The sequence below is a fragment of the Mus musculus genome, chromosome 15 (assembly GCF_000001635.26).
Source record: "Mus musculus strain C57BL/6J chromosome 15, GRCm38.p6 C57BL/6J".
NCBI lineage: Eukaryota > Metazoa > Chordata > Mammalia > Rodentia > Muridae > Mus > Mus musculus.
In genome coordinates this window covers 87,384,581-87,409,636 of record NC_000081.6, presented here as the reverse complement: position 1 = coordinate 87,409,636, position 25,056 = coordinate 87,384,581, and positions in this window count along the sequence as shown.

The window sequence follows — 25,056 nt, the reverse complement described above, 5'->3', positions numbered from 1 at the left end:
TGCTTGCCCTCATTGGATACTGAAGGAAGTACCATAGCTTTGTGAGTTCTGCCTTTACAAGCACCCGACTAATATAATTCAGTGCCATTCTCTGGGAATCCCAGGTATGGATCTGGCCAGTGTCCATCTTCCTGGCCATTATTTAATAAAGTTTGTTTTAATGGGACAATGGTGGATTTGGTCTTATTCCTCTCAATGTTTAGATTTTAGCAACCCCCCTTAGCTCTCTGCCTTAGCCTAAGGATCCATGATCCCTGGCCCTATTCTTGGTGCTGCCTTATGATTCCTGTTCTGGAATATTCCGAGCCTCACCCTCTCCTCTTTAACCCACCCACCACCAGTACCATCTCCACGGCAACCTCTCTCAAGAGTCAGCCTGGCTGAATCTGAAAGAGACAGGTAGAAATCTCCTGGAGGTTTGACTACAAATTGGGAAGCAGCCCCGGGCCCTGCCGTACGTAGCATCATCCTTTCTCTTTGGAGGCCAGGCACAGCAGTAGCCCAGAGGCTGGGAGGACCAAGCATGCCCAGTATCACCAGTACAATGCTCGCTGTCCAGCAAGGAGAAACAGCTTGTGGGTAGTGATTTTTCCCTTCCTCTAAGAAAGGACAATAAAGCCCCTTTCTCTTTGGCAAGAATAGCATGCGCTGGGCATGGTGGCACACACCTTTAATCCCAGTACTCGGGAGGCAGAGGCAGGTGGATTTCTGAGTTCGAGGCCAGCCTAGTCTACAGAGTGAGTTCCAGGACAGCCAGGGCTATACAGAGAAACCCTGTCTCAAAAAACAAAACAAACAAACAAAAAGAATAAGCCCCCGTATCCTATCCTGGGGCATGTGCTGATCTACCTGGGTTGCTGCCTGCTTCTTGCTGAGAAGCACAGCAGGCAGCTATGGAGATTCCTGGGATAGGCAGACTATAAGGAAGCTCTTCCCAGCCTGCCTTCTGGTAGGGACTTTTGAGGGACAGTCCCTGTGGTCATTTGCACCAGAGTTCCTCTGGATACACTCCCTACTCCCAACCAGGGCAGATCTAGCATAGAAGAGTTGGAGCTGTTCCTGGTTTGCCTGAGTCCAGGGTAGCTAGCCTTTACCTGGTCCTAGCTTTAATACTTCCCGGGCTTTTTCTCTGTATAATGCCTGTGAAATTCTAGCTGGTAAGGGTGTGGGGCCCTGGATAATGAGGGTTGAAATCCACAATAGTGGGGACACAAGAGTGCAATGCAGGATGGTGGGGTGGGGTCCTTGGTTGCTGGGGCCAGAGGTGGTGTTGGTGAGTTTGTCTTTACCCCTCTGTTGCTGTTGAAAGGAATGGCCCTTCAGTGTGCTATCTCCTCTCTTGACCCCCTTGCCTTCTTCCTAGACTCTCTCAATCATTTCTTCTGTCTGTCTGTCTCTCTGTCTTTCTCTGTCTCTCTGTCTGTCTTTGTCTTTTTCTCTGTCTCTGTGTCTCCGTGTCTCTGCCTGTGTCTGTGTCTCTCTGTTACTCTGTCTCTCTATGTCTCTGTGTCTCTGTCTCCTCTCTGTCTCTGTCTCTCTCTTTTTTCTTCTCTCCTCTCTCTGCCTTTCTGCCTCTTTCCACATAGAACTGGACACAATGGCTATGTTGACTTGAAGCTGCCCCTAGGCTTAACCAAGTGACAAGAACCAAAAGGACTTTGAGGCATTTCTTTTCAATTGTATGGCTTAGCACTGACTCCTTCTGTGTCCCCACTCACAGCATCCTTCGCCGCAGGTCAGCAGCCTGACCTTCAGGTGAGAGGAAGGTCAGGATGCTTGATGCAAGATGGTGATGTGGGTGAGGAGAAAGGGGCCTGAGTGTGCCCCAAGAAGGTGTCAGACACCCATGAGGGGTTTGGCAGACATCTGTGTTTGACAGATGGGACCACTTAGCTGCCTGTGCCTCCCTTGGTGGCCCAGGCCCTTCACCTTCCTATAGAGTCTAGAAAATGGAAGGCCTACTTTTCTGACTGGCATGTGCCCTTTGCAGGCTTTGAGGGGACAGAGTCAAACAGGGAGATGCTTATAACTCTTCTGTCCAGCTCTAGAGGGGAATCAAAGCTCCAAGGCAGCCAAAGTTCACTCAGGATGCCCAGGGGTTGGCTGCCAAGATGCAGAGGGAATGGCATTGTATTGGAGGAAACCCCAGTCAGGACAGAGCCTGCTATGTTGATGATCCAGAGAGACTGCATGGTCCTGGAAAATGGGACCAAGCTCTCCTGAGCCTTGCTGGCTCCATCTAAGCCTCTGGTCTTGCAGGCAGGCTGTGTCATTGGCCTGAACTGAAGGAGACCAATTAATAAAGCTGTCATCCCCCTTGGCTTCTCTGATGGATTTGTCTAGGCCAGAGCACAAGGCCATAAAGAGGATTCCTAACTGGGTCTGTGTGGCAACATCCCTTGCACCCTGCTTCTTCAAGGCTGCAGGCCAGTATGCTTTATTATTTTATGCCTGCCTCTTCTGTGAGAGAAAAATTATCAGAAAAGCATGATCCAACAGCACTGCTGGGTGTCCAAGGAACTCTGAAAACCTCAGGTACCTGAGGAAGGCAGGGCTTGGGGTAGGGCAGTGTGAAGGAGGAGAGAGCCAGAGCAATACCTCTGAAAGTGTGTGTGTGTGTGTGTGTGTGTGTGTGTGTGTGTGTGTGTGTGTGTACACATGCATACTTGTCTGTATTGAAAGATGCAGAGACACAGTTAGTACAACCCAGCTCCACCAGGGCTGCAACATTCAATGATCTTGCTCTGTGGTGTCCTACTTTGGCCTTGGAGACTTTGGATCTCAGAATCCTCTCCAGGTGTGAAAAGCTGAACCTACCACATAGGGGCAGGCTGAGAGCATAGGGACAGGTTGAGAGCATGCCTGCCATTTGCACAATGGACACTGGCCCATTCCTCTGTTGGCAGAAGCCCCACCCCTCCTCAGATCTTCCTGTATCTTATGCTCTGAGTTCTGGGCCTAGCATCATCCTGGTATGATGCCATCACATACTGGGAACAAGACATATCCAAGCCTTTGTTGGGTGGGGGGGAATGGGGAATGCTTGATACTGGCTCTAAACTGACACAGATTCTTCAAGACCCAGATCATCACTGAGGCCTCCTGCCAGTTTGGGCTTGCAGAGATCATTTGAGACAGTAGGGTATAGACATGGTTCCTCCTATGGTACTACAACTCATAGGCTGGCCTTTCTTAGGCTTGGCAATACAACCTAAAGTAGAGGAATTAGGGTTGGAGAGAGAAAAACAGAGCCACCGGTGTCTTTGGACTCTATAGGACCTTCCCTTAGGGCTTCAGGTATCCCATGCTGCCACAAGGAAAGGGATGTCTTGGCTAAAGTCAATTCTCCTGAGGAGCAAAGACAGAGCCTGGAGCTTTAGTTGCACTTCAGTACACCTGAGGAACCTTTTATAAAGGAGGCCAGCTCCATGGGGACACAGCACGGCTGCCTTCTCCTACCCAGGTAAAAGAAAACCTAGAGTTTTTCTGTTCAATTCTATTCCAAGTGGCAAAGGATAACGGGGTCCCCCTGGGACTTCTGAGTCCCTTTATACCTGGCCAGCAGCTAAGAGGACCAAGTGAAGGCTCCTTCCCTCATGCAAAGCCCAGCAATGCAAAGCATAGACCCAGAAGGTGAGACTGGCTGAAAAGACAGCAGCCAGCATCCCTCAGTGAAGGTTTAAATAAGTGAATGGGTGGCAGATGCAAGACTGGTTACCAAGGGCAACCAGGATATTTTGGGGACATCTTTGCTTGGCAAGGGTGACTTCTAAGAGAGTGAGCGTGTTGTCAGAGCCCCGCACAAAAGCACTGGTGATAGAATGGAATAGATTGCTCCTCCAACTCCACCTTAACCACGCCCCACTCTACGTCCTTCTCATAGTGGTCTTAGCAGGAGCTGAAGCTAGCCACGGAGGTGGACATCAGGTCCTGGTCAGAAAGATGTAGTTGACAATCATGGCCTTAGACAATGCCTGCCTAAGCTCACGGCTTGTTCTGGGACACTGGATCTAATGAGCTCTTTTTCTGGTCCAGGGATTGCCATTTCCCCTGGAGGCCATGGAATGTACCACATGGGCTGGCATCACACCGACACACTGGGGGAGGCACTGAAGCAACCTCAGGGCTCGCACCTCTGTGGACATCTCCTAACCTGCTCATCTCTGTGAGGATCAAGGAGTGATGCTCAAAGTGGGAACACCATCCAATCCAGTCTCCCTGCGAATGCGGGCTGAATGCAGACTGTATTATACCTGCTTCCTGGGGGCAGGGATGGGGGTGGTGGTCATTGTCAAGGAGATGCTCCACAAGCCACAAGCTACCTCAGAGGGACAGAAGGATCCCGAGGGCGTATTATGAGGAGAACAACCCTCTGAAGGATAGGATCCTGTACAAAGGCACTGACTTCCATGGTGGGTTCTGGAAGCTGGCATATCCCCTACCTCTTCAAGCCTCTGGCCATCTGAGCCTCTTCCATGGTGATACTTAGCTTTGCATGGCCCCCAAACCATTTCCTTGATGAAAATCAGGCCCAAGTCCTCCAGGTGTTTGTATACAAACAATAGTTTCTCCTGTCCCAAGGATGGGGCACACTCTGGGGTGTAATTCCCAGAACCCTATCATGGGAGGTACTGTATGACCAATATAGAGTCAGCCTGTGGAGAGTTTCATTCTGCTGAGAGATAAGGAGAGCCATCACGATGGACCCCAGTCACTTCTCTGGGAGGTCTGTTCTGTGATGGCTTCTTCTCTTTTCCTCATGGCCCCCTGATTCAGGGTTATTACTGGTCTACCTCTCCATAAGGGTTAGATGGAGCATTCATTTCATCATGGCTGTTCTGTAGGTACCCTCGGTCAAGGTAGCACGCTATGTCCAAGGCTTGGGAAGCAGATGCGGTAGAAAAGGCTTAGCAGATGTGCCTAGCTGCCAGTTGTGTCTACAACCTGTGGCCCACTTGCCCTTTGGTTCAGTGCCCCCAAAGCCGAGCTCATGATTCTCTCATTGACTGTTGACTTTGCTGCCTATCTGCTGACATCACCATGGTCAGGTCCTAAGAGCCCCAAGCCCCCTTCCACTCTTCCACTACCTAGCAATTCTACCACTGGCCACACCCCTTGCAGAGATCTCAGTAGAAAGGGTCTGACAGTGTCAAGCTCTCCCCTAACTACTGGGTAGTCCCCTGTCCCCAGTCTTGTAAGACACTGAGCCCAGGCCTGAACATGCTGCTCACCCTGTCCTTTTCCTCCCATCTCAGCATGGCTGCCTCATCTGCACTTACTAATCCATCTAAGATGGCCCCGCTGCCCTGAGTATCCAGTGTGCATCAGCCTCAGAGGGATGGCAATCAAAGTCCCATGGAGGTGCAGACAGGAGGTGGTGGGTGCTATGGGTTTCCAGCCAGGGCACTGGATGTAGCTAGAGCAAAACTGAACGGTGGCATATGACAGCCAGTTTGTCATAGCTGTCACCTTGAGCAGGCCTGGGTGTCTCCAGGATAGCTGGAGGTGGAAGGAACTGGAGGCAGGTGACTGAGGGAGGGAAGAGTCATTTGAAGACAGAGGGCTGGGTGGGGTTACAAGGTGGGGCACAGGCACACCCTGACATGTGGGAGAGGGAAAGGCCATGATGTCTGGTGGCTCATAGCTTGTGCTTAGGTGTTTGGAATTTGCCAAGCCCTAACCAGCCCATATGCCTGTGTTGGCTCAACCTCCCTGGGCAGCAAAGAGCAGTCATGGCACAGATGTGAGCTGCCATCAGATAGGTATGAGGGCAGAATGAAGAAGGTCTCAGCCACCTGCTTTGAGGCCACACATAATCTCTCCTGACTCTGAAGAAGAGCAATACGGACAGTCTCCAGACCAGGCCCCCACCAGCTGCATCCTCTCCTTGGTCCTCCTAGTCCTGTGTCCCTTATAACTATGACATTCCTGAGATATTAGTTCAAGGACCCCCTTTGTCCACTGCAAGTAGAAGAGTTCCTCTGGTGTGACAGTTATTTTGTTACCAAACTTCAGAGAGCAAATGTTTTAAAGAAGAATGCATGGCATGTCACCCTGGGGGACTGCATGGCATGTCACCCCGAGGGACTGCCTTGGCCTCAGAGCATATGCTGTGGTGTGTGGTGGAGAGGCATCAGTCTCAAGAACAAGGATGCTTAATTGCCTGGGATGTGAGGGGCATCGCTCACTCTGGACACCCACTTGGTATGGGGCAATGGACAGTGTTCAGCCCATATGTGATTTCTCCTTGCTCCTAGAGAGTCTGTAGCTGGCGTCCCAGAGATGGATTAGGGAGACCTACTATAGTCAGCAGGGGGAGCATGCCTATGCTCTCACTGGGTCTTAGGCTAAGATGAATTAGACAAGATGATGGATTGTGGAAGTCACCCAAGGTACCCCATGCTTTGCTGCCCTGGGCCTCCGTTCTGTTTTACATGCAAGGGCCTCATCCTGAATCAGAGTTTCTCATAGCTCTGGTCTCCAGTTGGCATGATGATGCAGTGAGAGACAGTCCCCTTGGAAAGCTGGTCTCTCACCTTGGAAAAACTCTCGTCAAGGAGCTGAAGCCAGTCAGTGGGATAGGCCACTTTATATGGTGTGGGGACTGAGCCACCATACAGGGACTGTGCCCAGCCCCACTGAGAGGTTGGTGCTCAGCAGAGCTCCATTCTTAGAGTGGACACCCATTGGATCTATAATCCTGGTCATGGAGAGTAGACACGCAACACCTGTCACCTGGCTAGTACCCCAAAATAAAGCAGAAAAGGGTTCCCTTTTGACCTTCCTTCTCTCATATCTAAAACATCAAGGGAGACTTCATCAACACTAAATCCTGGCTTCTGTCAAGTTCGTTTTGTCGGACAGTTGCTCAGGGGAACCAAGTGTGGCTCGTCTTCAGAGCCTGGCGGGTTTTACAGCAACGCGGCCCATTAACACTTGGGAGTCTTCAGACATTAAGCTAATGAGACACTTGGCTGAGCTAATACCACTTCTGAGTGAGAATCAGCCCCAGGCACGAGCTGGTGATGGACAGAGCCTGGACTCAACACTGGCATCAAGGGCGGCCTGGCTGGGGATTAGTAAAAGGAGCGGGAAGAGCAGGAGTCTTTGAATGTTTATTAACATGAGCAAAAGGACTCCGATCCCTTTGGGCTTTAATGCCTTTGAACTTTTCCTTGCAAGGAGATCTCATCTTTAGAATGAGCTCTTCCCTGGCTTGCTCGTTCATAGTTGTAGAGGGTTTGCGTTCCTGGGCCGTGTCTCTGCAGGCCTGTAGCATTCTATTATGGAATTCCCTGGGAGTCTCTGTCGCAGTTTGCTATGGAAATATCTGCACATCGCCTGCATTTTTCTTTACAGAGACAGGGGTGGGTAGTCTGGGATGACTCAGCAGGGTGGCTGAGAGTGGCATGGACTTACCACTTCTGCCACACAGGGTCTCAGCCCACATGGGCCATGGCTGTATTGGCTGGTTTTGTGTGTCAACTTGGCATGAGCTAGAGCCTTCAGAGTGGAAGGAGCCTCAGTTTAGAAAATGCACCCATGGAATCCAGTTGTAGGGTATTTTTACCAATTATTAATCAATGAGGGGAGGGGTCAGTCCATTGTGGGCAGTGCCATCCCTCGCCTGGTGGTCCTGGGTTTTACAAAACAGCAGGTTGAACAAACCAGGGAAGCAAGCCAGTAAGCAATTCCCCTCCATGGCCTCTGCATCAGCTCCTGCTCCCAAGTTCCATTCCTGCTTGAGTTCTGTCCCAACTTTCTCCAATATTTGGTCTAGAAATGTAAGCCAAATAAATTCTTTCCTCTCCTACTTGCTTTTTTTTTTTTTTTTTTTTTTTTGGTCATAGTGTCTTTTCACATCAATAAAACCCCTCCTAAGACAATGACATTATAGTATCTGAGAGATGGAAGCAGGTGGCTAGTATGGACCCTGTAGCTCAAGGTCCCTAGGGAAGTTGCTGCTGAGATTCTACTGTGGTTTCTAATATAGCTCCAGTGTCATGTGACAACCAGACTGAGAAATGTCCTGGATTCCTACTTACTCCTGTGGCTAGCAAGGTGGTGAGTTTCTTCAGGGTTGGTCAGTGGAGAACCTAAGTTCCTCATTGGGTGCTTGCCAACATGTCCCTTAGCTCTCCCACACACTAGACTCTCTGCAGGCTTTGACTGTGGCTCCTTAATGAACAAAGAGGATGCCAATACACACTCCAAGATGGAGTGTGTAGTGTCTTTGAAGCCTGACTTCACGAGGGTCATCCTGTTGTTTTCACAGTATTCTAGTGATTAGGACAAAGTTACTTTGCCCAAATCCCTCTTGTTTGAGGATATTACAGAATAACAACAAACAAACAAATAAATAAACAAAAAACATAAAGCAAGGTGTCATCTAATTATTTTCCCAGCAACAATTGGAAACACACTGTGTGAACTTTGCATTAATTTAGTTTGATCCCATCTTGGCCATTTCAGATCTTCTGGGGGCAAAGCCCATACCATTTCCTATTGCATGAGCAATAGTAATGATAGCAGGACAATCTCAAAGGTCACTCTGCTGGTAGGAAATTGTCTGCTGTGGTGGTTTGAATATGCTTGGCCCAGGGAGTGGCACTATTAGAAGGTGTGGCCTTATTAGAGTAGGTGTGACCTTGTTGAAAGAAGTGTGTCACTGTGGGAGTGGGCTTTGAGACCCTCCTCCTAGCTTCCTAGCAAGATCTGGAACTCTTGTCTCCTTCTCCAGCACCATGTCTGCCTGAACACCGCCATGCTTCCCTACATGATGATAATGGACTGAACCTCTGAAATTGTAAGCCAACCCCAATTAAATCTCCCTTATAAGAGTTGCTTTGGTCATGGCATCTCTTCTCAGCAATAAAACCCTAACGGAGACAACAGCAATCCCTAAGAGAGACAGGAACTGGAAATTTGAGATTCTGGATTCTTACCTGTTGACTTTCTGGATCTTTCTCTCCACTTGCTTCTCCTTGGAGGTCTGCTTGATTGGAGGAGGGGATTTGGAAGGACATGACAGGAATGCTCTCTCAGTGATCAGTGCAGAAAACTCCTTGTCCCAGTGACCAGACACCTGACAAGAAGCAGCTGTAGGAGGCAGTGTTGGTTTGGGCTGATGACTTGAGGATACAGGTAATCCTGATGACAGAAATGACTTGAGACTGTGGTGGCAGGAGCCTGGTTGTATCTCAGAAAACCAGGAAGCAGAGAGAAAGGTGTTTAGCTGGCCATCTCTTCTTCTAGTTTTTTTTTTATTTTCGGCCTGGTACAGTGGCATTTTAGAACATGCCTCCTGTTTTCCCTACTCAGTCAATTCTCTCTGGAAGCACACATGCATGCACACACACATGCACACGGCTCACTAGTGTCCTGAGTGTTTCAACCAAGTTGAAAAATAAAACCTAGCCCTCACTCTCTCACCATTCAGCATAACCAGCCAAAATCTATTCTCCTTCATGATCTTTTCTGCCCAAATCTTTGGGAGGGCTTGGCTGAGCAAGCCTTTCCTGTAAAATCTCCCAGGGAGAGGACATCAGGAGTCACTGGGAGCTGCTGTATCTGATGCCTGACCTGGAGCTGGAAGGTTAACTCTCTAGCTTATGCTGCCTTGTGGGGAAACTTAAGGACTTCTAGGACATAGGTTGATCATCAATTAAAACATCTCAACAGCACTGGAGTCTGGATAGAGCAGAGGGGGAATCACCCCCTGGAGTCCACTGCTTCATTGACAAGGGGGCAGGCAATCCCAAATGGATATGAAATATAACTAACAATTGTGCCCCAAAGGAGAAGTGGGCAATTCCACTATACCTGCGATTTTGTCTGCGAGTGCATGTGAGACAGTAGGTTACATGCGTATGTGTGAGTGTGCATACATACATGAGAATGAGTGATCATGAATACATGTGTGTGTGTGTGTGTAACAATTTGTGTGTCTACATGCAACTTTTTTCCTTTATAGGGTAACCACAGAAAGCTTTTTACAATAGTGTGACACTGGGAGATGGAGCTGTTTCTCAGTGGTTAGAGAACTGGCTGCTCTTGCAGAGGTCATGGGTTCAATACTCAGAACCCACTGGGTGGCTCATAACTGTTGTGACTCCAGTTAAAGGGGCCCCAGTTCCTTCTTCTGGCCTCCTCTGGCACTGTATACATAGGGTGCACACAATGCATGCAGGTGCTCATAGATGTGCCTGGAATATGTAAGTCTTAAAATAATGTGATACTGAAACTAACACTGAGCAGGAGGAATTATTCAAGAGAATGTAGCTAAAAAGGAGTTCCAGGAGGAAGGAGTGTGTAAAGAGAAGAATGTCCTTGGGCATAGTATATTGGGCTTTGCATGGTACTGGGCAAGAGGAGTGGGGTGGGGCTGTGGACATTTCTGCAGTCATTGACATTACTGATTTCAAGATCTGTGAGAAACCTGTGTAGAGTGTAAGTCTGAGAGAGAGGGAGGTGTAGAGGGGAAACATAGTTGGTAAAATCTGATAAGAGGGGCCCCTACACAAGGCACCTCAAGGCTATCATAGAAAAGACACAAGACTGCTTGTGGAGATCCTATTGGACAGTTCTTTGTGCCTGTAGAAGTTTCTGGTATTTCCATAACCAAGATGGCCATTTGTGCTGGTTGTACAGTGCAGGGGTACACCCAACCAAGACAGGCAAAAGAAGCATCTAGGCTCACAGGGCTTGGATCAGCTCTGTGTACAACAGCTTCAAGATGCCAGAGGAAGGGCAGGAGCTGGCATAGAGAAGAAGCCACTTCCTGCACTGGGAACATGTCTTTCCAGCCTGGGTTTGGGGGCAGTGTGTTCTACTGTGTGAATGCTAACAGCCATTGAGACCAGATTCTGAGCCTCCTCGATGCTCAGCCTTGAGTAAGTGGACATGGGAAAAGCGAAGACTTCCCCTTATTAGGGGTGACAGCAGGAAGTGATTGCTGCCTTTGACCTTAGAGGCCAGGTTTCTTAACTGGCTCTGCCCCACCTCCACTCGGGGTCAAGCTTCTTCATGTGAATCCAAGTGTAAATAGGAACAGCCAGGCAAATGGAAAAGCCAGGAGGTCATTATCCACTTTGCAGGTGGGGGTCAAAGTGCATATTTCCTCAAGTACAGATCTTTTCTACAGGCTCCCCATAGCTTTGCTTTGCAAGGATGCAGCTACTCAGACAGACCCTGATCCCCCTCCTCCAGTGCCACCAGCGCCACCAGCTTAGAGCCTTTGACCTTGAAAGAGTGGGTAGAGTTTCCTTTTAAGGAACTCTCCCAGGAGACTTTCCATCCACACTAAAATCCCCATGGGCTTGGACTTGTACCCAAAGAGAAACCTGATTTTTTTTTTTTATGGCAGATGTGACCACAAGGTCAACTTAAACGCGAGTGTTTAACCCCACAAGAGCATACCAAAGGATTAAAAAAAGAACTTGCGTAAAGGGAGCTAAATCTGAAGTTCCAAACAGGAAACTAAAACTGTTTCATCTATATCAAGGAAGAAAGAGATAATATACCCAAGGGAAGGCTAAGGCTATCTGTATCATGTTAAGGACCTGGGGAGACTCCTGTCACTCGATGTGCCTTGGATGCTGGACCAGGTAATGGCCAGGCTGGGGCTCTTTATGGACAATTCTCCACTCCAGAGAAAGTGATCTGCAGTGGGGTTAGTTTACCTGGCGAGTGCTTAGCTATTCCAGCCGCCTCTAAGACCCACTACCTTATTTTCTGGAGAGAAAGCATTTGTAAATTAAATATGGCTACCGGGTACAGCAAGGTAGTGGCAAAGTCCCCAGACTGGTGGAGTTCTACACACCAAGGAGTTCTCCTCCAGCTCTGAAAGACAGGAGTCTGAGATCAATGGTGTCAGGCTGTGTTCCTCTCCAGACTCATCCTTAGGGAAAGCTCTTCCCAAAATCTCCTTGCCCGTGGCTTAAGGAACTGTCTTAGTTGCTCTTCTGTTGCTGTGAGGAGACACCATGATCAAGGCACCTTGTAGAAGAAAGCATTTAATAGGGAGGCTTGCTTACAGTTTCAGAGTGTGAGTCCATGACCATCATGGTGGGCAGCATGGCAGCAGGCAGGTAGGCCTAGCGCTAGGGTAGTAGTTGAGAGCAGAGAGCTTACATGTTAGGACAACCATGACACGGACTTTTTAAACCTCAAAGCTCACCCCATGACATAACTCCTCCAAAAGTAGAGCATAGCATTTAATCCTTCCAAAACAATTCTACTGCTGTAGAACAAGTATCAAAACTGTGGGGCCATTCTCATCCAGACCACTGCAGGCCCCAGCACACCCTTCTCTGCTTGCTTGTTAGTTGTTTGCCTAAGCGCTGTATTTTCATCTGTTTCTCTCCTCTGCATGTTTCATACAGATGTGGGCCGCTGTACTGGAGGACACCTCGATAACTCAAGAGGATTTCACTTCAATATCTGTTCTATTTTTTAAAAAGTTCATACCAGTATGTAATTATACATTGAGCATATTTCCTCTCTCATTCTCTACTTCACTTTCCCTGTCCCCTCTCCTGTGAGTTCTTTTGTCCCTTCAGTTTTTCTTCTTTTGTGTCATATAGATGGACAGTTGATAGAAATGATAGATAGATAGATAGATAGATAGATAGATAGATAGATAGATAGATACGATTTTATGTACCTATAAAATCTAGTGTCTTAGTCACTATTTCTCTCAACAGACACCATGAACATGGCAACTCTTATCAAAGAAAGCATTTAGTTGGGGCTGGCTTACAGTTTCAGAGGCTCAGTCCATTATCTTCATGGTGAGGAACATGGCTGCATGCAGGCAGACATGGTAGCCGAGAGCTATATGTCCAGATTTAAACGCAGCAGGGAGAGAGAGAGAGAGAGAGAGAGAGAGAGAGAGAGAGAGAGAGAGAGAGAGAGAGAGAGAGAGAGAGAGAGAGAGAAACAGACAGAGACAGAGACAGAGACAGAGAAAGGGAGAGTAAGAGAGGCAGAGACACTGGGCCTAGCTTGGACTTCTGAAACCTCAAAGCCCACCACATCTCCACGTCTCCTATGACAAAGCCACACCTCCTAATCCTTTCAAATAGTGCCACTCCCTTGTGACCAAGCGTTCATATATATGAGCCTATGGGGGGGACATTCTCACTCAAGCATCACATCTAAGAACCACAAAGAGAGAAGCTGGATTAATGTGCTTATCTCAGAGTCGTATCCTCTTTCCTGCAAATGACACGACTTTGTTTCTCCTTATGGATGAAAAAAATTTCCACTGTGCATGTGTACCACATATTCTTTATCCATTCCTCTGTTGATGGACACCTAAGTTGGTCTGGTCCCATAAGACAGCTGTTGTGAATAGTGCCTCAGTAAACACTGATGTGCAAGTGTCTAGTGGGGTGCTGGCTTAGAGGATACCCAGGTGTGGTATCCATACCGATTTTTCTAGAGATTGGAATAATTCACTATTTCATTTTGATATTTTTTTTCCATTTTTTATTAGGTATTTAGCTCATTTACATTTCCAATGCTATACCAAAAGTCCCCCTTACCCACCCACCCCCACTCCCCTACCCACCCACTCCCCCCCTTTGGCCCTGGCGTTCCCCTGTACCGGGGCACACAAAGTCTGCGTGTCCAATGGGCCTCTCTTTCCAGTGATGGCCGACTAGGCCATCTTTTGATACATAGGCAGCTAGAGTCAAGAGCTCAGGGGTACTGGTTAGTTCATAATGTTGTTCCACCTATAGGGTTGAAGATCCCTTTAGCTCCTTGGGTACTTTCTCTAGCTCCTCCATTGGGAGCCCTGTGATCCATCCATTAGCTGACTGTGAGCATCCACTTCTGTGTTTGCTAGGCCCCGGCATAGTCTCACAAGAGACAGCTACATCTGGGTCCTTTCAGTAAAATCTTGCTAGTGTATGCAATGGTGTCAGCATTTGGAAGCTGATTATGGGGTGGATCCCTGGATATGGCAGTCTCTACATGGTCCATCCTTTCATCTCAGCTCCATACTTTGTTTCTGTAACTCCTTCCATGGGTGTAGTATATATTTTATGTGTGTGAGTGTTTCCTCTGCTATATGTAAATGTCCCATGTGCATGCAAGAGAGTGCTGAACTCCCTAGAACAGTAAATATGGACAGTTCTGAGCCACCATTTAGATACTGGGAACCAGACCCAAGTCCTCTGCAAGAACAGTAAGCACTCTTAAGTACCGAGCCATCTCTCTAGACTATCTGTAAGCTACTGATATTTGCAAGCTAACCACTGCCTTTAAGAATAGATTTATTTATTTTTATGTACATTTGTGTTTTGCCCACATATATATGTCTGTTTGAGGATGCCAGATCCTTTGGAACTGGTTACAGACAGCCATGAGCTGCCATGTGAGTACTAGGAACTGAACCTGGATCTTCCAGAGGAGAAGCCAGTTCTCTTAACCACTGAGCTTTCTCTCTAGCCTCCTAATCACAGTCATAGAGATTTCTTCAAAGTAAGTGTGCATAGTCTATGAAGATAAAGTCAGGACCCTCTACTTATGGTGGGCACCATTCAATCCACTGTCTGTGGGAACAGCAAGGGGCTGAATGATATCCTAATAAAACAAACCCAGTACCTGGATGCCAAACACCTTTCCTCTTCTGCTAAAATGTCACCTGGTGGAAGGAAACCCTTCAGAGTGTGGTCATGCTGAGCGTGTGTTCAGCATCAGGTCTCTCATCTGCTTCACTTGATCAGCTCAGTGCAGCAATCTCCATGCCCAGTCTACAGCCTAACTCTTGGCCGTTAGCTACTGATAAGTGCTGCTGGGTGCCAGCCTTTCTGTATCTACCTCAGTGGAGATGGCTCCTTCTCCAGTGAGGAAACTTAGAGCATCAGAGGCAGGAGCTTCTCTACACAGCTTCCCAAAGCTCATGCTTCCAGTTCACATCCTGGGCATTGGTCAACAGTGGCCGAGTGCACCATGTTGCTGCTTTTGAGCGTTTGCTTGGAGGGCTGTACTATGAACAGGAACAGCATAAGCTAAGAGTGGAATTTATTCATACAATGAAAGTTAAGTATTTATGGGGAAAGATCAGACTTCTCATGGAGGAAGAAAAATGGTCCTTTTGCTTGTTAGTTAAGTACACTAATGTAGTTGTCTCTCTGATATCCCTTTGAAGGGTACCTATAGGTTTTACACAGAGGGCTGGGGCTGACCCATGGAAAAAGACTGCAAGTTGCTTACCAAGCCCCTCTCAGCACCACAGTGGAATATGTTCCCTGTTGCTGCTCATACCCTCAGAGTCTCTGTGTGTGTGTGTGTGTGCCTGTGTATGTGCATGCATTCGTGCATATCTCTGTATATGTGTGTATGCATACGTTGATGTGAATGTGCATCTGGAATTTCAGGGCTCAGTAGTCATTTCCCAGTAAATTACACCAGTGAAAAGGTATTCCGTTGTTGTAGTAAAATAGACTGGAGTTACATGTGCTCATCACGGAATTCAGAATCAGCAGCTCTGGAAGCTGCCACAACACAGAAATGATCCAGAGGCTTAGAAATAGAAATTAAATTTAAAAATCATCCCATGTGATGGAAAGGGGGCTGTCTTCATGTGAAGCTTCGGGTGATCTCATGATTAAGACCATTTGTAAATTACAGTTATTCTCCAAGATCAAGGTACCGCCTTGGGATGCAGACAGACACAGGCACTGGAGTAGTGCAAGAGCCACAAAGCCAGGTTGGAATTCTTGTGAAATTCTACCAGTTATAGGGGAAGCCAGGGGAGACAGCAATCCACCCTTTATAAAATTTACATTTGAAATAAATCTGTGATTTCACAAGGTCATCACACTACACTAAACAAACCAGACTCTGGAGAACAACCATGCACATTTCTCTCATAGGTAGAACCTATATTATACACATGCACACACTAGTCCACATACATCCTCACATACATATATACACACACACACAAACACACATAGAGCCATGCACATACATTGACACATGCACACATACATACAGTTGTATGCACATGTGGTCATATATATATGCACGTGCACACACACTATGCACACACATATAGTTGCATATACATGTGTTCAAACACACACACAGACACATAGATCCATTCACACACATAGGAACATGCACATATACATAAGTACATACACACACAAACAGGTATGCACAGACACATATAGTTGCATGCACATGTGGGCATACACACACACACATCTAAAGTTATATCATACACAGATCTACACATAGACACATGTATATAGACATATGTGTGCATACACATATGGCATACAGTGGAAAGGGAATTATCTGGGGACAGGAAGGAGTTCTACAGAAGGTAGGGAACAGGACAGGGGGTGGGAAAGACTGTGGCCAAAGTTCACTATACATTTGGATAGCTGGAACCCAACATTTTTTAACAATATTATACACTGATACAAAAGGTATTTTTAAAATGATTAAGCATCAACAACTGTTGATGTGCTCAGACAGGGGACCAGAGATATGTCCTAGGGCTCACAGACTGGAGGAGGGGTGCTTGGTGACATCACATCAAAGGGAAGATCTTCTTCATAGCAAAAATGGGTAAGAAAAAAAGTTAAGTCTTCCAGGAGCAACTGGCATCATTTTTGATTGAAGTGGGGATGCTAAAAATATGGATTTTGTTGACTTAATGACAAATTTGCAGTCAGAAACTGTTATAACAGCCAAGATGCTATTGATAAGGCTTTGTTCATTATTACCTACAGGAAAAAAAATTCCACAAATACCAGTTTGCAATGTGCAAGTTCCTGCTGCCAACTCCGTGTCGCTCCAGTTCCCATGGCATAGAAGGAAACACTTTCAAAGCAGGTTTGATGAGAAATGTTAGCTCTCTGTGCTTTTGAATGAAGGGTACCTCTCTTGCCTTTTTCACAGGTCTGGTAAAATACACATTGGACCTGATTATGAGATTCCTTAAAAGTAAGATTCCTGGATGCTCAGACAAGAAGTAGAGAGATAGCATTTTAAAAAGCAGAAATACAGTAAGAAGGAGTTTGGTGGAGATAGAAGAGTTGCAGAGATGGTTCAGTGGTTAAGAGTATGTTCTGCACTTGCAGAGCATCTGAGTCTCTAGCACTCATGGTAGGTGCTGTAACTCCAATCCTCTTTTCTTGTCTCTGTGAACATTTGTATTCAAATATGCACTCCCCTCTCCCATAATTGTTTTTAAATTAAAAAAAAAAGATAATGTGTGTTTTTTGCATTCTGGACACTTTGTTTATTATGAGCCTGAAGACCCAGGTAGCTGAGAGTCTCCTGACACCCTGCTTCAGAGCGCTTCCTCCATCCTTTGAAAGAAGGACTAGGAGATCCCGCTCAGAGCTGCCTCCATCTGTGTCCTGGAAAACTCTGGGCCCTGTGTGCTTTACTTCATATTCAGCTACTCTTCAGAACTGTGTGGGCTCGGAGTGGGTGGGCTTGAAGGACGTGTAGCCATCTTCATGCATAAGGTTCCCAGTCACCCTCACAAAGATAGAAAACGACAACAGCACAGAGAAGGTCCATCTGAGGTGCCTCCGGCTTTCACTGCTGCAGGCATGGTGTGTGACCACAGCTGGGTATTGTTTGTTCTATTCCTTATGTAAGTCCATAACGGCTTTCAAGGGGTAAGGTCTGTTGGATACATCAAAGACCCATTTTTAATTTGGAGTAGGTTGGAGAAATAAAACTCACTTTTTTTTTAGAGAGAGAGAGAGAGAGGGAGAGAGAGAGAGAGGGAGAGAGAGAGAGAGAGAGAGAGAGAGAGAGAGAGAGAGAGAGAGAGAGAGAGAGAGAGAGAAATCTACGAGGAGGTTTTGGAAGGCAACCAGTTTAATAAACACAGTTCTAAGTAAATAGCATAAAGAATTCATGAAAGTGGTGCTTGGTATTTATGGACGCCTTGCTGTGTGGGGTCCAGGAAGAGAACCGTTCCCTGCTTTGCATTCTTTCCAGGACCTGCAGATCGAGTTTTTCCCTGCATGGCCTGAAGTGGCCCAGCTGAGAGAAAGCCGCTGTGAGAAATTATGTTTGTTTAATGTGGAGTGGGGCCCAGCGCATCATGCTGTCGGCAACCCGAGCCCCTGGGGAGAGGAAGCAGGGAGAGTACAAGAACACAGCCGGGGATGCCTGTTTTCTGTGGGTAGGAATGCAATCACACTCTTTGTGGGCAGAACATGTTCACAATCCCACATGGGTGGGACCTTGTACAGACATCGTAGTTGAGCTGTGTGACCTATCACGCACTTCGGGGCTCCCCAACATAGGCTTGGTCCACATCTTTGCCTGAAGCTGGCTGACCATTCCTTCATCCTCAGGGATTTGCTTGAGATATGAGTATGAAGTGTCCAGGAGGCAGAGGATCCATATGATCTCTAGGCACTGTTAATCTTCTCTGCTATGCCCCCAAAGGACTAGATACGAGTACTCATGGTCATAGCTTTTTGAAGGTCTTTTCTGATGTCGCCTCTGTTCCCACTAATGGCTTGGGTTGTCTGCACAGTTCTGCTTAGAATCCAAGGATACTGCACGAGACATGGGAGCTGGGCTCTGCGTATCAGGTATGGAGATCCCACATACAAAGACAGGGAGGGGAACTTACAGCAGCTAGAATAAAGATCCCCAGCCCAGCAGTTGCTCAGAGGGTCTACAGAAACCACAGAATCGGGATGAGGCACTTACAGTTTTTATTTATTGTGGTGACGTGTACAGAGAAAACCTTCATCATCTGAAATGGGAGCGACCTGTGACCAGAAAGAAGGCAGGGTCTCTAGGCTTTTAGCACCTATCTCTCCACCCCTGCATATCTTACCAGCACTGCACATGGCGCCTATGGGTCACTGGGAGAGCTGATAGACAAGCCTGTGCTTTTAAGCCCAGGACAAATACCCTCGGAGTGAATCCACACCAGTCTAGTACCATGGAGGACGGGGTTATGTGTGCTTCTGTCCAACATAGTAATGCTGTGGCTTTCCTTGTCTGAGTCCTATGGCCTGCCCACCATGATGACTTTTATCAGCCCCAAAGCTGTTATCACAGCTGGAGGAAGCAAGATGGATGGCCAGGAATGGTTTGGTCCCCAGTATGCAGAGTGAAGGGGACAGCACAAGCTAGGGCCTGCTTTCCACTTAGGGTTTGACCCCTGATCCATGACCACACCTAAGGACACCTCTATCCCAGGGGAAAACTGAGAGGACATAGTAGCCCATCACTTGGCCAGATTTAGAAGGAAAGCTTGCCCCCATGTTGACCCTATGTGAAAGGTTTGCCTGTGGAAAGTTCTCTGCAGAGTCATGGTTCCAGCATGTCGAATGTGAAGCTGAGCAGGGACCTAACTTTGAGCCCAGTTAGCTGAGGCTGTGAATTAGCTGTCTTCTTTGCTAGGTCTACACATAGGAGTGGCTTTAGGGGCTCTTGATAAGGAGGTCTTATTTTACAGATGTCAACTACTTTGTTAGTATGGTCATATTACATCCTGAGATGACTGCTGGAGAGCTAAGTGATTGTCGGGGACAGACAGGGAGGGTGTGGGGTTTGAGTTATACCCAGTTATGCTCAAGTTATACCCAGTGTGGAATACAGACTCCCCCTGAGGCCTATGGATCAAGATGTAGAACTCTCGGATCCTTTTCCGGCACCATGTTTGTCTGCATGCCACTGTGCTTCCTGCCATGATGACAATGAACTAAACCTCTGAAACTCTGAGCCAACCCCAATTAAACATTTTCCTACATAAGAGTTGCCATGGTCATGGGGTCTCTTCATATCAATAAGACACTAAAAGACAGGTTTCATAGAGACTTGGAGAGAAATACATACAGACATACAGAGGGGGACAGGCATGAGCAAATGACCAATGGCCATGACCGCAGAAGTGGCCTTCTACTTCACAAAAGTTTAAACTTACAGTAGTCTGGGGCCAGAGTAGTTTTCATAGAGAATGGGTGCTGAATGATAGAACTGAGCAACTCAGAGGGTCAGGAACCTTCTTCTGGGTAGAATCCTGAGGAGATGCTTTTGTACCTGAGCTTAGAGTAGCGCTATTATTGACAGTCAGAGGAGGGATCAACTCAAATGTCCCTCAGTGGGTGGGTAGATGGACAAAATGTAATGCATCTAGTACAGGATGTATAGCGTAGATGAAGAAAGAGATTCTGGTGTCTGTCACAGCGTGGCTCAATCTTGCTGATATGATGCTGTGTAGAATGGCCAGTCAGAGGAGGACTATCCTGCTTGCCACTAGCAGGAGTCTCAGAGGACGCAGGAGTGGGATCCAGAGAGACAGAAAGAATGGAGTTGCCAGGGAGAGTTTGTATTCAAGGTAGTGGAATTTTCATTATGAGCGATGAGCAGGGTTCTGTGATGGTGGTGATGGCTACGCATCCTTAATCTCACTGAGAGACACACTTGAAATGGTCTTGAAGCACAGTTTATGTGCTGTGTATTTTGTTGATTTTTGAAAGAAGGAGCACAGAGTACTTTTGCTATGCCCTGGGAAGAAGAGCCAGGGAGGGTCAGGAATCTGAGGCTAAACTGAATTTAGGGAATGAAAAACAAGCCTACAAAGGCTATAGAAGACCTGGAACTCTACCCACTTGACTGGAGATCAAGCACGGAAATGTTGTGTAGCAATTCCACAAAATTGAAAATCCATCATGAAGGAGGCTCCTTAAGACTTAGGAAGTTAACAACATGCAAGTCTCAGACGTCCCCAAGACTTACAAGATTCACAAGGCCCCTCTTTTCCAAAGTTACAAGAGGACAGAAGATTCTCTGGATTGCTGAGCTGCACAGTCATGCAGAGAGCTCCATGGTTCCAGCTCTTACAAGGCATGACTTAAGTTTGAGGGGCTTTCCACATTGAGCCATCAATGTCATCTCTTATCCATATAACTAGCATAGCCCCCCCCCCCAATTCCAGTAAAATCATTGGTTCACCAATTTAATTGTAGCATTACTCTGGCCTAGTGTTATAGTGTGATCTGGGAATAATGCTACACAACAGCCTACAAGAAGCTGAGCATAGACAGGTCCAGCAGTTGGGTGATGTGTGCTATGGCTCTTTAGTGAGGAAGGTTCATAGAGGTTTTGAGATTCTTTCCTGGGCCAGAACAGATTTCTTCAGCTTTGGTCTTGGCTAGGACAATGATAACTCAAATATCTTCAGGTACCCTCCAGTTCTAGAATCCACTATAACATCATGTGCAAGAAGCTCCATTTGAGAAGATGCAAGGTTCACAGAGATGAAAGGGGAGGGTGGGGATGAAGAAGAGCCAAAGGCACATGTCAGCTACTATCCACTTGTTCTTAGCACACTGATCATCTAAAAAGTCCTCTGTGGGGTCAGATGTAGCTCCACATCCCCCCAGTCACAGGGGGCATTGTACCTGTTAGCAAAGAACAACATATTCAAGGATCAAGGTGCAAGAACACTTTGGGGGGAAAAATCAATTTCCCAATAATACTTCTTCAAGCAATGTCTTGAAGCTGATTCAAAAATAATATTGCTTGACATTCAGAGAGGGCAGTTCAACATTTCCAAAGCTCTTCACGTGACTACTTTTAAGACTCATGAAGCTCCTGATTAAGAGAATCCTTGTTTGGTGGAGGAAGAATGAAAAACGAGCAGTTGAGAGCTCACTCGGGGGCATGTCTTACAGAAGGGCCTAGAATTGTGGGTGGTTACCACATGGCTTGTGTGGATCTCTCTCCCTAGGCAATCTTACAGAGGGAGGTGGTCTTGTCCTGTTCCAGCCAGACATGTTACTTTAGTCAACAAAGTTTCTGGATGACCTCTGGCCTAAGGCTGGTGCTGAGACTAGACAAGATGCAGCCAGGGATTTTAAATATAATCTCTGTTTCTCACTTGTTCTCTGAAGCAAGATTAAGCCCAAGATTTCCTAGAGGAGTGGAGCTCTTGCCCCTGGTTTGGCCATACCGCCCTCTCTTCCCAGACCTTCAGCCCTGTCTTTTGTCCCCAAACCCAGTATTGTTGCTGCTCCAGCTCCTCTGAGGAGCCTGGAGGGATGGTAGAGGCAACAGGAAGGCTTTGTGACTGCATTGCTGCCTGCCCTAGAGGGCGGTAGGTACACAGGAAGGGCAGGCCTGCTTGTTCACACAGAGTCTGTTTCTATACATTGTGCTGTACTGCACTCCTGGAAAGTGCCTGAGCCCAGACCCCTGCACTGCTGTGGCTCTCTCTTCCTGTGCCCTAGATCATTGGAGCTGCTTGCATTCCCTGTAGGGTGGCCCTGCCTCCTTCACACTCTACCTCTTCTATCCAACTCCCTGCCTTGCCCTGCCTGTCTCTCATCTTCAGGGCCTGGTCTTCCAGAGGCTGGTCTGAGTAAAGGAGTCTCACTTATCCTGTAGTTGCTACACAGCAAAGACACTGTGTATCCAGGATCGATGATTTGGAAAGGGTGGGTTCCTATAGTCCTTTCTGCATGGAGGAGAGGTGGCCTTTGTAACTTCTGATTGACGCTTGATCCAGCCAGCATCTCATAGTCTGAGTGTCCAACCTGACCTCACGACTCACAGGCCTGTGTCTGCCTTGGTCACACTGACTAGTTATGTACCAGTCATTCTGGTGCATCAAAGGACAAAGGACATAGGCTTGCCAAAGACTCACTAGGACTACCTCCCTGTTCCTTCAGCAGCCTGCCCCCACTGTCCAGGCCACCTGTTCCATGCTCTCTTCCAAGAGGGGCATGTCCACCACTTGTCCTGGAATATGCAGAGAGAAAAATCTATCTGTTCGGCCATGTGGACCAAGCTCTGACAATATGGAATCTGTCTGACAAATGGGCTCTGCTGGGCTTGGCAGAAATAGCAGAAGGTGGTGTTAGCAGGAACTGAGCCAGATTCTCACTTCGGGGCCCTGTCACCCCAGCCTCGTCTGTTCTTGCCAATTAGTCAATGAACTACAACCCACGGAATGTGGGATGCCTCAGGCCATGGGCACGGGGAGGGATGTCCTAGGTAAGGGAAGGGAATCCCTGCCAGCTTAGAGGGCTGTGTGCCTGCTCAGCCATCAGACCATTTGGGGACTCTGTGGTCTGCTCTGCATACCAGCCTCATGCCAGCAGCTCCGAATGACCATGAGAGGCCCGGTAGTCTGTATAGCTTGTGTTTGCTGTGCCCATACTGCTGGGCTCAACTGAGAACAGTGGTGCCTATGTACCACGGTCCCTATGTGAGGGAAACATAGAGTTGTGAGGCTGGGTCAAAGGTGAGCCAGTATAAAGGGATGCAGGACAGAAGTTTGGAAGGAAGTGTTGCATTATAAGAAGAGATCTCTCCCCACGGTGGCCCCAGCAGTGAGTAGGTGAGCAGGTAATGCAGGCTTAGGGTGTGGTTCCAAGAAGCGCCTTTAGGGAATGTGGAGCTTGACAGCACTATTTCCATAGCTGGCACACACTGGTGATGGGGAGGACAGCTCAACATTCCTATCTGCCTAGGTGCTTGGTGCTCTGAGTGGCCTTGTGGGAGTCTCTGCGTGCAGCCCTTTCTTGTGCATCTACATTGAATATGACTTTGGCGCCAGGACTGTTTAACTCGGTCCTGAGATAATACACTTTGAAGAAATCAGAGACTGTGCAGCCCTACTGGGAAGGCAGAGGGAACAGCCTCTATGGAGCACTGTATGGGGGACCCTCCAGAAGTTCAGCACAGGGACCTGGGGGGAGGTTCCACTGATAAAAGGCCTGCTGTACAGGCATGGAGATCTAAGTTTAATAATCAACACACACATAAAAGGAGCCGTGTGTCTGTAACTCTAGAGCTAGGTGTCTGGATGGAGAGTGGAAAGATCAATTCACTGAGTTTGCTGGCCATCAAATCTAGCCAGTTGGTCAGCTCCAGGTCCAATGGAAGACCATATCTCCAAAAAAGAGTGAAGGGGAGGGCAAGATGGCTCAACTAATAAAGTCACTTTCTGCTAAGCCTGAGGACCTGATCCCAGAAACCCATCTGGTAGAAGTGACTCCCAGCACACTCAAGCTATGGCATGTGTGTGCCGCCACAACCATCCTGAAAAATTAAGGTCAGAAGGTGCCTGAGAAAGACACCCAACATTGTCCTCTGGTCTCTACATGCGTACACACAACGCATGCATGTCCCCACATGTATGAATCTCACAAGCATATATGGATGTGTGTACACAAATACGTTTAGCACTCATCTTTTGGGGTGTGTGGTGTTGAAAGCAAGAACTCAGTACCAATTTATTCATGTTCACACCAATGTTATCAGCTAAAAAGTAGAAGCTATCCACTAGCCCGTCTATGGAAGAACATATGAATACCATGGTAAGTTTGTGCAATGGGATATTAGTCACTCTTACAGGGGAAGGGGATACATAAGCATGCTAACACAGGAGTATGCCTTGAGGACTTATGTTTGATGACATAGTCAGTCACACAAGGACAGCAGGATTTCCCTAGAGTAGTCAAATCCACAGGAGTGTAAAATTGGATGGAAGTTTCCAGGCCCTAGGGGAGAGAGGACGGGAAATTTAATGAAGATGGAGTTTGTTTCTGCAGGGTCAACAGTTTTCTGGAGGTGGATAGTAGCTGTCATGGCCTGAATCTCATGTTTTGAGCACTTGGCCCCCCAGTTTTGGCAGCATTCTGAAGGCTGTGAATTTTTTAGGAGGCAGGTCCGGACTGGCAAGGGCCAGGTCTTTGAAGGATATACGCTCCAGGCTGCAGGTGTGACCTCTACTTAACTCACTGAGATATGAGGAGGAGGCTTGGTGTCAGGTTCCTTTCCCCTTCGATGGAGCCCCCTAACACCACCACGTCTTTTCTGCTATGATGGGCTAGGATTTCTGAAGTTGGAACTGAAAACAGAAACTTCAACTGGATCTTGTTCAGCTGTGTTCACACCAACGTCGTTCCGTAGCTAAAAAGCAGGAGCTAACCAAGTGCCTGTCAACAGAAGAACATACAAACATACCGCAGCAGAGTCCACGATGAGCCAAAAGCAATCTTTTCCCCATTATGTTCCTTCTGTCAGGCATGTCCT